This window comes from Heptranchias perlo, unplaced genomic scaffold (genome assembly GCF_035084215.1).
Source record: "Heptranchias perlo isolate sHepPer1 unplaced genomic scaffold, sHepPer1.hap1 HAP1_SCAFFOLD_53, whole genome shotgun sequence".
Classification (NCBI taxonomy): Eukaryota; Metazoa; Chordata; class Chondrichthyes; order Hexanchiformes; family Hexanchidae; genus Heptranchias; species Heptranchias perlo.
The window spans coordinates 7456514-7469823 of record NW_027139548.1 but is presented as its reverse complement, the minus strand read 5'-3'; positions in this window follow the sequence as shown (position 1 = coordinate 7469823).

Here is a 13310-nt window from a genome sequence, read left to right as displayed (position 1 = left end):
AACATTATTTTTGTTGACCATGCTATAGCATTACTGATGGTGACCCCACTGTAACATTACTGGTGGTGACCCCACTGTAACATCACTGGTGGTGACCCTGCTGTAACATTAATGGTGGTGACCCCAGTCTATCATTTCTGGAGCTGATCCTACTGTAACATTATTTCTGGTCACCCTTCTCTAACATTAAATTGTGGTGAGCCTATTATAACAGTACTGTTGGTAATCCGACTCTAACATTACTGGTGGTGATACCACTCCAACACTTCAGGGGGTGACACTACTCAAAATGTACTGATGATGACCCTACTCTCATATTACAGGTAAGACATTTTTATTGATGTCGCTAATGTAACGTTTCTTCTGTTGAACACACTCTCACATTACTGGTGGTGACACAACTCGAAATTATGTTGGTGACTCGAGTCTAACATTACTTGTGGTGACCCGACTCCATCACTATTAATGCTGACCCGACTCTAACGTTACCAATCGTGACGCTGCTCTAACACTACTGGTGGTGACCCTACTCTATGTTACTGCTGTTGAACCAACTCAAACAGTACAAGTGGTGACCCTACACTAACATTACTGGTGTTGACCCGAACAGAACATTACTGGTGGTGACCCTAATCTAATATTGAAGGTTGTGGCCCTACTTTTGGTGACTCTACTCTAAATTCTAGTGGTGAATCTACTCCAACATTACTCGTAGAAGGGTACTATAACATTAATTGTGGTGACCCCTACTCTAACATTACTGGTGGTAACCCTACCTTAACATCACTGGTGGTGACTCAAACCTAAGATGACTTGTGAAGATCCTACTCTAATATTACGGGTGATGATCAAAATTATTCCTTACTCGTGGTGACCAAACTCTATCATTACTGATGTTAATCCTGCTCGACGTTACTATTGGTGATCATACTCTAGAATTTCCGGTGGTGACCCGACTCTAACATTACTAGTGGTGATCCACCTCTCACATTATATGTGTTGAAAGTATCCTCACACGACTGGTGGTGATGCACTTTAACATCACTGGTTGTGACAATACAGCATCATTACTGGTGGTGATCCTACTCTAACATTACTGGTGGTGATTCTAATCTAACATTACTAGTGGTGATCATACTCTAACATTACTGGTGGTGATCATATTCTAACATTACTGGTAGTGATCCTACTCTAACATTACTGGTGGTGATCCTACTCCAACATTACTGGTGGTGATTCTACTCTAACATTACTGGTGGTGATTCTACTCTAAAATTATTGGTGGTGATCATACTCTAACATTACTGGTGGAGATCATACTCTAACATTACTGGTGGTGATTCTACTCTAACATTACTGGTGGTGATCCTACTCTAACATTACTGGTGGTGATCCTACTCTAACATTACTGGTGGTGACCCTACTCTAACATTAATGGTGGTGATCCTACTCTAACATTACTGGCGGTGATCCTACTCTAACATTACTGGTGGTGATCCTACTCTAACATTAATGGTGGTGACCCTACTCTAACATTACTGGTGGTGATCCTACTCTAACATTACTTGTGGTGATTCTACTCTAACATTACTGGTGGTGATCATACTCTTACATTACTGGTGGTGATTCTACTCTAACATTACTGGTGGTGATTCTACTCTAACATTACTGGTGGTGATCCTAATCTAACATGACTGGTGGTGATCCTACTCTAACATTACTGGTGGTGTTTCTACTCTAACATTACTGGTGGTGATCCTACTGTAACATTACTGGTGGTGATCCTACTCTAATATTACTGGTGGTGATCCTACTCTAACATTACTGGTGGTGATCCTACTCTAACATTACTGGTGGTGATTCTACTCTAACATTACTGGTGGTGATCCTACTCTAACATTACTGGCGGTGATACTACTCTAACATTACTGGTGGTGATTCTACTCTAACATTACTGGTGGTGATCATACTCTAACATTACTGGTGGTGATTCTACTCTAACATTAATGGTGGTGATCCTACTCTAACATTACTTGTGGTGATTTTACTCTAACATTACTGGTGGTGATCCTACTCTAACATTACTGGTGGTGATTCTACTCTAACATTACTGGTGTTGATCCTACTCTAGCATTACTGGTGGTGATTCGACTCTAACATTAATGGTGGTGATCCTACTCTAACATTACTTGTGGTGATTTTACTCTAACATTAATTGTGGTGATTTTACTCTAACATTACTGGTGGTGATCCTACTCTAACATTACTGGAGGTGATTCTACTCTAACATTACTGGTGGTGATTCTACTCTAACATTACTGGTGGTGATTCTACTCTAACATTACTGGTGGTGATCCTACTCTAACATTACTGGTGGTGATTCTACTCTAACATTACTTGTGGTGATCCTAATCTAACATTACTGCTGGTCATCCTACCCTAATCTTACTGCTGCTGACCCTACCCTAACATTACTTCTGGTTATCCAATTGTAACGGCACTGGTGGTGACTCTACCCGAACATTACTTCTAGTTATCCTACTCTAATATGACTGGTTGCGATCCTTCTCTAACATTAGTTTTGGTGACCGTATTCTGATATTAATTGTGGTGAGCCAATTGTTACATTTCAGTTGGTGTCCCATTGCAATATGACTGTTGGAGACGGTACTCTACCATTACTGGTGGTGAATCTGCGCTAGCATTACTGGTGGTGACACTACTCTAACATTATTTATGGTGACCCTACTCTAACATTACTGGTGGTGATTCTACTCTAACATTACTGATGGTGACCCTCCCCTAACATTAATGGTTTTGACCCGACTCGAACATTAATGATGTTGACCCTGCTCTAACATTACTGGTGGTGATCCCACTCTAACATTAAAGAAGTTGACCCTTCTCAAACATTACTGGTGGGGAGACTGCTCTAACATTATTGATGGTGACCCTATTCTAACATTAATAATGGTGATCCTACTCTAACATTACTGATGGTGACCCTTCTCTAACATTAATGGTGTTGACCGTATGCAAACATTACTGATGGTGATTCCACTCTAACATTACTGGTGGTGATTCTACTCTAACATTACTGGTGGTGACCCTACTAAAACATAACTACTCTACTCAAATCCTCTTGCAACAAAGGCCAGCATACCATTTTCCTTTCGAACTGCTTCCCTGAGACCACACTTTACCGAAGCAGATTGAATTGTTTCTAAATGGAACATTGAGCCTTTCTTGCCCGCTGTGTTTTTGGATTGTGCCGTTGTGAAAGGTGGGAGGAAGGGTATTTTTGAAATGAGGCCTGTGACAGGCAGGGAGTGTGGGGAGTGGGAGAGAAATGAACTGCACAGGCGGAATTCCTGCAGAAGGATATCAAGAATGGGAAAGAGGTAATGTTCCATGTCAGCCAGTGAAGGTCGCTGTCCGAAATTGAATGAGAGCTCAGTCGGAAAAGCTTCACACTTTTAATCTGAGGGTCCAGAATTTAAATGCTTGTCCGAGAGTTGCTTTCAAATCAAGGTTCTCAATTATGACGAATTCTTGCAGCCCCATGAAACACAAGCAATTTACGTTGATCTTGCCTGCCGTCTGAATAAAATGCATCAATATATTTTAAACATTTTCCAAACAACCTGAGATTTTTTAAAATAGAAGTTATTTTCTAATAGTGGTACTTTAAGGTGTAAAGAGATTGGTGTTTTGTTTGAGAAAAGCAGCGCCTGAAGAGGGACTTGAACCCTGGACCGTCAGATTAAAAGTCTAACACACTACGGACTGAATAATCGGGTCTCTGGAACGCTGGCGATACAGCGACCTTATCTCTGGAAGGGAATTGTATTCCCTTCACTACACACATACAGCCGCCCTGTGAACACACGCACTGTCAGAAAATTGCTTCAGATCAACACCACTTCTCAATCCAGATCAGCCATGATCTCATTGATTGACGGAACAGTTTCGAGGGGAGAAATGGCCGACTCCTGTTCCGATGTTCCTGTGAAAATCCAACCGCACTCCAACCGCCGTCAATCTGCCCAAGTCTCCTCCAACCTCACTCTGACCCGTTCTCCTCATTCTGACCCGTTCTCCTCAATCTGACCCGTTCTCCTCAATCTGATCCCTTCTCCTCTATCTCACCCATTCTCCTCAAGCTCATCACTTCTCTTAATCTGAACCCATTCTCCTCAATCTGACCCTTCTGATGCATGGGATCAGAGAATCTTAGAATCTAACTGCACAGAAGGAGGACATTTGGCCCGTCGTGCGTGTGCCGGCTCTTTGAAAGAGCTGTCCAATTTAGTTCCCTTCTCCACAATCTGACCGCTGATCCTCATTCTGACACCATCACCTTAATCTCACCGCCTCTTCTTATTCTAGGAATATAGGAACAGGAGGAGGCCATTCAACCATTCAACCCTGTGCCGCCATTCAATTGGATCATGGCTGATCTTCAGCTTGACTCCATTTCCCAGCTTTGTTTCCGTGACGTTTAATGTCCTGGATTAACAAAAATCTATCAAGGTCAGTTTTGAAATTTTCAATTGACCCCCACTCTCAAAAGCATTTTGGGGAGAAAGTTCCAGATTTCCACTACCCTTTGTGTGAAGAAGTGTATCGTGACATCAGCCCTGAATGGCCTTGTTCCGTACTCCCCCACCATAGGAAATAGTTTCTCTCTACCCTATAGAATGCTTTAATCATCTTAAACACTACGATTAAATCAGCCCTTCTTCTTCTATACTCGAGAGAATACAAGCCTTAGTCTGTGCAAACTGTCCTTGTAATTTAACCCTTTTAGCCCCGGTATCATTCTGGTGAATCAGCTCTGTGTCCCCTTCAAGGCCAATATGTCCTTCCTGAGGTCCGGTGCCGAGAGCTTAACACGGTTATTCCAGATGGGGGTCTAACCAGAGCCCTGTACAGCTGTAACATAACTTCCATCATTTTATATTCTAGCCCGCTTCAGATAAAGGTCATCACTCCATTAGCATTTTGAATTACTTTTTGTACATGTCCGCAAACTTTTAGTGATTTCTGTACATTATTCCCTAAATCTCTCTGCTCCTCCACAATTCCTAACTTCTCGTCACTTGAAAATACTCTGATCTATCTTTCTTAGATCCAAAGTTAATGAATGTACACTTCCCAACATTGAACTCCCTCATCGAGTTTTTCAATGAGTTGACAGAGAGAGTAGAAGAGGGCAATTCAGTTGGTGTAAATGGACTTTCAAAAGGCGTTTCATAAAGTGCCGCACGCTAGGCTTATCATTAAGATTGAGGCCCATGGAACAAAAGTGGCAGCAGCAACATGGATACAGAATTAGGCTAAGGGACCGGAAACAGATAGCAGTGGTGAACGGTTGTTTTTCCGACTGGAGGGAGGTGTGCAGTGCTATTCCCCAGAGGTCGCAACTAATGAAACCACACTATTTTGAAAAAGGAGGGAGAGGGAAACTAGCGAACTACAGACCGGTTAGCCTGACTTCAGTAGCAGGGAAAATGCTGGAATCTATTATAAAGGACGTGGTAACAGGACACTTAGAAAATATCAACGGGAATAGACAAAGTCAACATGGATTCATGAAAGGGAAATCATTTTTAAAAACTACTGAAGTTTTTTGAGGATATGACTTTCAGAATAGATGAGGGAGAACCAGTGGATATGGTACATTGGGATTTTCAGAAGGCCTTTGATAAAGTCCCACATAAGTGGTGAGTGTAAAGTTTAAAGAACATGGGATTGGGGGTAATATACTGGCAGGGATTGAAAATTGGTTAACAGACAAGAAACAGAGACTAGGAATAAATGGGTCTTTTTCGGGGTGGCAGGCAGTGACTAGTGGCGTAACGCAAGGATCAGTGCTTGGGCCCCAGATATTCACAATATATATATATATCAATGTTTTGGATGAAGGAACCAAATGTAATATTTCCTAGTTTGCTGACGACACAAAACTAGGTGGGATTGTGAGATCTGAGGAGGATGCAAATAGGCTTCAAGGCGATTGAGACAAGATGAGTGAATGGGCAAATACATGGCAGATGCAGTATTATGTGGAAACATGTGAATTTATCTACTTCTGATAGAAAAGCAGAAAGGCAGAGTATTATTTAAATGGTGATAGATTCGGAAATGTTGATGTACGAAGGGATTGGGTGTCCTTGTAAACGACTCACTGAAAGCAAACATGCAGGTGCAGCAAGCAGTCAGGAAGGCAAATGGCATGTTGGCCTTCATTGCAAGAGGATTTGAGTACATGAGCAAGGATGCCTTACAGCAGTGTTTGTAAATTATTATTCGTTCATGGGATGTGGGCGCCGCTGGCGCGGCCGGCATTTATTGCCCATCGCTAATTGCCCCTTGAGAAGGTGGTGGTGAGCCGCCTTCTTGAACCGCTGCAGTCCGTGTGGTGAAGGTTCTCCCACAGTGCTGTTAGGAAGGGAGTTCCAGGATTTTGACCCAGCGACGATGAAGGAACGGCCGATATATTTCCAAGTCGGGATGCTGTGTGACTTGGAGGGGAACGTGCAGGTGGTGTTATTCCCATGTGCCTGCTGCTGTTGTCCTTCTAGCTGGTCGAGGCTGGGAGTTGCTGTCGAAGAAGCGTTGGCGAGTTGCTGCAGTGCATCCTGTGGATGGTACACACTGCAGCCACTGTGCGCCGCTGGTGAAGGGAGTGAATGTTTAGGGTGGTGGATGGGGTGCCAATCAAGCGGGCTGCTTTATCTTGGATGGTGTCGAGCTTCTTGAGTGTTGTTGGAGCTGCACTCATCCAGGCAAGTGGAGAGTATTCCATCACGCTCCATACAGGCCTTGGTGAGACCACACCTGGAGCATTGTGTGCCATTTTGTTCTATTTACCGAAGAAAGGAAACACTTGCCAACGAATGAGTGTAGCGAAGAATCACCAGACTGATGCCTGCGATGGCAAGACTGCCGTGTGTGGAGAGATTGGGTCGACTCGGCCTGTATTCACTCGAGTTTAGAAGAATGAGAGGGGATCTCATTGAAACGTATAACATTCTGACACGGCGAGACAGAGTGGATGCAGGGAGGATGTTTTCACTGGCTGTGAGGTCCAGAACGAGAGCTCTCAGTCTCTGGATACGGCGAAGGACATTTAGGACTGAGATAAGGATAAATTTCTTCACTTAGAGGATGGTGAACCTGTGGAATGCTCTGCTACAGAAGGCTGTCAATGGCAATTCACTGATTATATTTAAGAATGAGCAAGATGGATTTCAAGACACCCAAGGCATCAATGGGCATGGGGAGAGAACGGGAATATGGTATTGAGATAAAGGATCAGCCATGATCGTATTGAATAGCGGAGCAGCCTCGAAGGGCCGATTAGCCAACTCCTGCCCGTATTTTCTTTGTTTCCATGTTTCCATGTCAGTTCTGGGACGAGTGCTTTTCTTGATATATACCAATGACTTGGACTTGGGTGCACAGGGCGCAATTTCAAAATTTGCAGATGACTCAAAATTTGGAAGGGCACCAAAGATTGAGGAGAGTTAATAGACTTCAAGAGGATATCGACAGGCTCGTGTCATGTGCGGACTCGTGGCAGTGGAAATTTAACGCAGTAAATTGCGAAGTGATATATTTTGGTAGGAAGAACAAGGGGAAGCAATTTTCCACGCTAAAGGAACGGTTCCTGAAATGACAGAAGTTTGAAAGATTACAGTTAGGGCATCTACAATGTTCTCACCTCTGGACTTTACAACCCTGGGATGGAAATCATCTGGTCCTGTGGATTTGGCTCCCTTTAGTGCCATTATTTACCACATTACTGTTAATTTGCTTATGTTCATTACGGTGAGTCCACGTCCCTCGTTCAAAATTCTTTTCCTTGGGCTTGCTTTCCTATTCCTCTACTGCAAATACCGATTCTGTATTATTCACAATAATCAGTCACAACTTTACCTATTTCCCGCTATTGGTGTCTCTCTGTGTCACTGTACTCAGTCTCATCTTTATCCATCTCACTCTGCAGTTTCATTCTGTATCATAGTACACAGTCACACTTTCATCTATCTCCCACTGTTGGTGTCTCTCTGTGTCACTCACTATCCTCAGTCTCACCATAATCTACCTCCCTTTGTTTGTGTCTGTCTTTATAAACTATACTCAGTCACACGTTGATCTGTCTCCTTCTGCAGGTGTATATCTGTCTCACTGTACTCAGTCAGACTTTCATCTATCTCCCACTGTTGGTTCCTCTCTGTATCACACACATTACTTTGTCACACCTTTACCTAACTCCCTCTGGAGAAGGGATATGTTAGCGTAAACGTAGAGAAAATGTTTCCACTTGTTGACGAATCCAAAACTTGCGGCCATAAATAAAGTCACCCAAGATCCAATCAGGAATTTAGGAGAAACTTCTTTACCCAGAGAGTGGTGAAAATGCGCAAGTTGCCACCACATCGAATAGTTGAGATGAACAAAATAGATGCATTTAAGGGAAGCTAGATAACTACTTGAATAAGAAAGGAATCGAGGGCTATATCGTCAGGGTGAGATTAAGTGAGTTGGGAGGAGGCTCGAGTGGAATATAAATGCCAGCATAAACCAGTTGAGTCGAAAGGCCTCTTTCTCTGCTGTAAATTCTATGGAATTCTGTTTAATTTTTTTGGTATCTCTCTCTATCACTGTACTCAGTCACATCTTTACCGATCGCCCTTTGTTGTTGTCCCTCTATCACTGTACTCAGTTACACCTATATCAAAGAATCACAGAATGAGACAGCACAGGAGGCCATTCGGCCCATCGTGCCTGTGCCGGCTCTTTGAAAGAACTATCCAATTAGTCCCGCTCACCTACCCTTTCCCCAAACCCTGCATTTTTTCCCTTTCAATTGTTTTTCCAATTCCCTTTTGAAAGTTATTATTGAATCCGCTTCGACGGCCGTTTCAGGCAGTGAATTCCGGATCATAATGACTCGTTGTATAAAAAAAACTCCTCATCTCACCTGTGGTTCTTTTGCCAATTATCTCAAATCTGTGTGCTCTTGTTACCGACACTGTAGCCAGTGGAAACAGTTTCTCCTTATTTACTCTGTCAAAACCCCTCATAATTTTAACCTTCTTTGTTCTAAAGAAACCAACCCCAGCTTCTCCAATTTTTCCACGTCACTGAAGTCCCCCATCCCTGGATTCATTCCAGTAAATCCCCTCTGCACACTCTCCAAGGCCCAGAACTCCTTCCTAATATGTTAGAAATCCACATCCACTGGTTCGCCCCTATCGAATCCACCAGTTATCTCCTAAAAAAATCTCCAGTGAATTTGTTAAGCATGGTTTCCCTTTCATAAACCTATGCTGACTTTGTCCAGTCCTAACTGGTCTGCAATTCCCTGTTTTTTCTCTCCCTTTGTTTTTAAAAAAGTGGCGTTACATTTGCCACCCTCCAATCTTCAGGAACTGTTCGAGTCTATAGAATTTTGGAAGATGACCACCAATGCATCCATTATTTCCAGGGCCACTTCCTTTCTTACTTTGGGATGTCGATTATCAGGCCCTGGGGATTTGTCAGCCTTTAGCCCCATTAATTTCCCGAACACTATTTTTTTACTAATACTGATTTCCTTCAGTTCCTCCTTCTCACTAGAACCTTGGTTCCCTCCCATTTCCGGGAGGTTATTTGTGTCCTCCTTTGTGAAGACAGAACCAAAGTAAGTGTTTAATTGTTCTGCCATTTCTTTGTTCCCTATTAAAATTTTCGCCATTTCTGACATTTGTCTTCACTAATCTTTTACTCTTGATACATTTATAGAAGCTTTTACAGTCAGTTTTTATGTTCCCTCCATTTTACTCTCATGCTGTATTTCCCCCTCTTAATCAATCTCTTCGTTCACCTTTGGTGAAATCTAAATTGCTCCCAATCCTCAGGCTTGCTGCTTTTTCTGGCAATATTATAAATCTCCTCTTTGCATCTAATAATATTCCTAATTTCTTAAAAAGCCACGGTTGAGCCAACATTCCTTTTTTATTTTTGCTCCACACAGGAATGAATAATTGTTGTTAGTTCTGCACACGTTCTTTAAATATTAGCCATTGCCTATCCACCGTCATCCCTTTTAGTAAAGTTCCCCAATCTATCCGAGCCAACTCTCACCTCATACTTCAGTAATTTCCTTTAATTAGAATCAGGACCCCAGTTTCGGATTCAACGACGTCACTCTCCATCTTAATGAACAATTCTATCATGTTATGGGCGCTCTTCCGTCAGGGAGCCCGCACAACAAGATTGTTAATTAATTCGTTCTCATTGCACAATACCCAATCTCAGATCGCCTGTTCTCTAATTGGTTCCTCAAAGTATTGGTCTTGAAATCCATCACGAACACACTCCAGGAATTCCTCGCCCACAGTATTATTGCTAATTTAGTTTGACCAATCGAAATGAAAATTAAAGTCAGCCATGATTATAATTGTACCCTTCTTGCATGCGTCTCTAATTTACAGTTTAATGCCCTCCCCGACATCTCCACTACTGTTTGGGGGCCTCTCGACAACCCCCACCAACGTTTGCTGCCGCTTGGTGTTTCTCAGCTCCACCCATACAGATGCCACATTGTGATTTTCCGAGCCAACATCCTTCCTCACTATTGCATTGATTTCCTCCTTTAACAGCAACGCTGCCCCACCTCCTTCCCATTTTTGCCTGTCCTTCCAAAATATTGAATACCCCTGGATGTTCAGTAACATCCTTGGCCACCCTGCAGCCATGTCTCCGTAATCGCAACTATATCTTACCCATTAATATCTATCTGCTCTTTTAATTCATGTAGCTTATTGCGAATGCTCCGCATATTAAGACACAATGCCTTTAGACTTGTCGTTTTATGATTGCCAATCAACTTAGTGTTATTTTGCAACATTGGTCTATTTTATTTTCTCCCTTCTTTTCACTGCCTTCCCCTATTGGTCATTCCCTTTCTGTGTTTTGTTTCTATCCCTTTTCCCCATCCGCCGTACCCCTGCTCAAGTTCCCAACTCCCTGCCATTCTGGTTTACACCTTCCCCAACAGTATCAGCACACTCTCCCGTGAGGACATCAGTCCCTGTCCTGCTCTGGTTCAAACCGTCCCGCTTATACAGGTCCCACCTTCCCCAGAACCGGTCCCAATATCCCAGGAATTTAAATCCATCCCTCCTACACCATCCCTGTATGCCACGCATTCATCTGGTCGATTCTCCTGTTCTATACTCACTAGCACGTGGCACTGGTAGTAATCCTGAGATCACGACGTTTGAGGTCGTGCTTTTTAATTTATCTCCTAACACGTTAAGTTCACCTTGCATTGATATATCCCAGTCCACAGTGGTACCCAATCCATTGGTCTATCCCAGTCCATTGTTTTTCCCAATCCATTAATATATCCCAATCCATTGACTTTCCTGTTGCATTGATAAAGCCCAGTCCACTGCCTTTGACAATGCATTGATATATACCATCCATTGTGTTTCCCAATCCATAGATATTTCCCAGTCCCCTTTATTTCCCAACCCATTGATTTCTCCCAGTCAATTAACTTTCCCAATCCATTGATAGATCCCAGCCCATGCTGTTTCCCAATCCATTGATAGATCCCAGTCTAAAGTGTTTCACTAAACAATTGATATATCCCTGTCTACAATGTTTCCCAATCCATTGACACATCCCAGTCCACAGTGATTCCCATATCAATTGATATATTGCAGTCCATTAACTTTCCCAATCCATTGATATATCCCAGTCCGTTGCCTTTCCCAATTCATTGATAAACCAGTCCGTTGCCTTTCCCAATTCATTGATAAACCAGTCCATTGACTTTCCCAATGCATTGATATATCCCAGTCCGTTGCCTTTCCCAATTCATTGATAAACCAGTCCATTGACTTTCCCAATGCATTGATATATCCCAGTCCGTTGACTTTCCCAATTCATTGATAAACCAGTCCATTGACTTTCCCAATCCATTGATATATCCCAGTCCGTTGCCTTTCCCAATTCATTGATAAACCAGTCCATTGTGTTTCCCAATTCGTTGATGTATCCCAGTCCATTGACTTTCCCAATGCATTGATATATCCCAGTCCACTGTGTTCTCCAATCCATCGATATATCCCAGCGTACTGTTTTTCCCAATCCATTGATATATCTCAGTCCACTGTGTTTCCCAATCCATTGATATATCCCAGTCCACTGTGTTTCCCAATCCATTGATATATCCCAGTCCACTGTGTTTCCCAATCCATTGATATATCCCAGTCCATTGACTTTCTCAATCATTTGACATATCACAATCCAAGGACTTTACAATGCAGTGAACTTTCAAAGGACTTTTATAAGGTAACACATAGAAGACTCGTGACCAAGGTCGGAGCATTTGGAGTCAGGGGACAAGTAACAGAATGAATAGCAAGCTGGCTACAAAACAGATTAAAGGTAGTAACTCAAACTGGCGGAATGTGATATGTGGTGTTGCACAAGGATCCGTGCTGGGCACACAGTTGCTCAACATTTATACAAATTATTTGGACATAATAATTCGTAGTACAGTATTAAAATTTGAGGCTGCTAGATTGGGGGTTAGTTAATACTGAGGAAGACTGCAACAAATTACAAGAAGACGCTAAGAAACGTGCAGAATGTAAATGTAAATGGCCAATGAATTTCAACATTAATAAGTGTGCGGTGTTGTGGTTCGGTGGGATTACGAACGAGACCACCGACTCCGAAAGGGAAGTTACATTAAACTTGTATAGAACCTTAGTTAGACCACACTTAGAGGACTGTGCACAGTTGTGGTCTCCATATTAGAAAAGCATATAGAGACACTGGCTATTACGCAAAAAATATTTCGGAGGATGATACCGGGGCTGAGAAGTTATTACCAGCAGGAAGGACTGAAGAGGCTGGGGTTCTTTTCTGTGGAAAAGAGAAGGCTGAGGGGTGACCTCATAGAGGTCTTCAGGAAAATGAATGAGTTTGAGCTGGTAGACATGGAGAAAATGGTTCCGTTTTTAGGGGCATCCAAAACTAGGGGCCGTAAACTTAAGATAGTCACTAATAAATCAAATAAGGAATTTAGGAGAAATTTCTTTGGAAGTTCGAATGTGGTACGTGCTACCACATGGAGTAGTTGAGGCGAATATCATAGATGCATTAAAGGAGATGCCAAGTTAGTACCAACGACCCGTCAGGACCCCGGCTCCGTGAGGGGGAGGTCAATTCAGATATTAACATTGAAAAATGTTTGACATCTCAGGTCATGTCCGGGGTCACCAAAAGTCCGTGGAGAC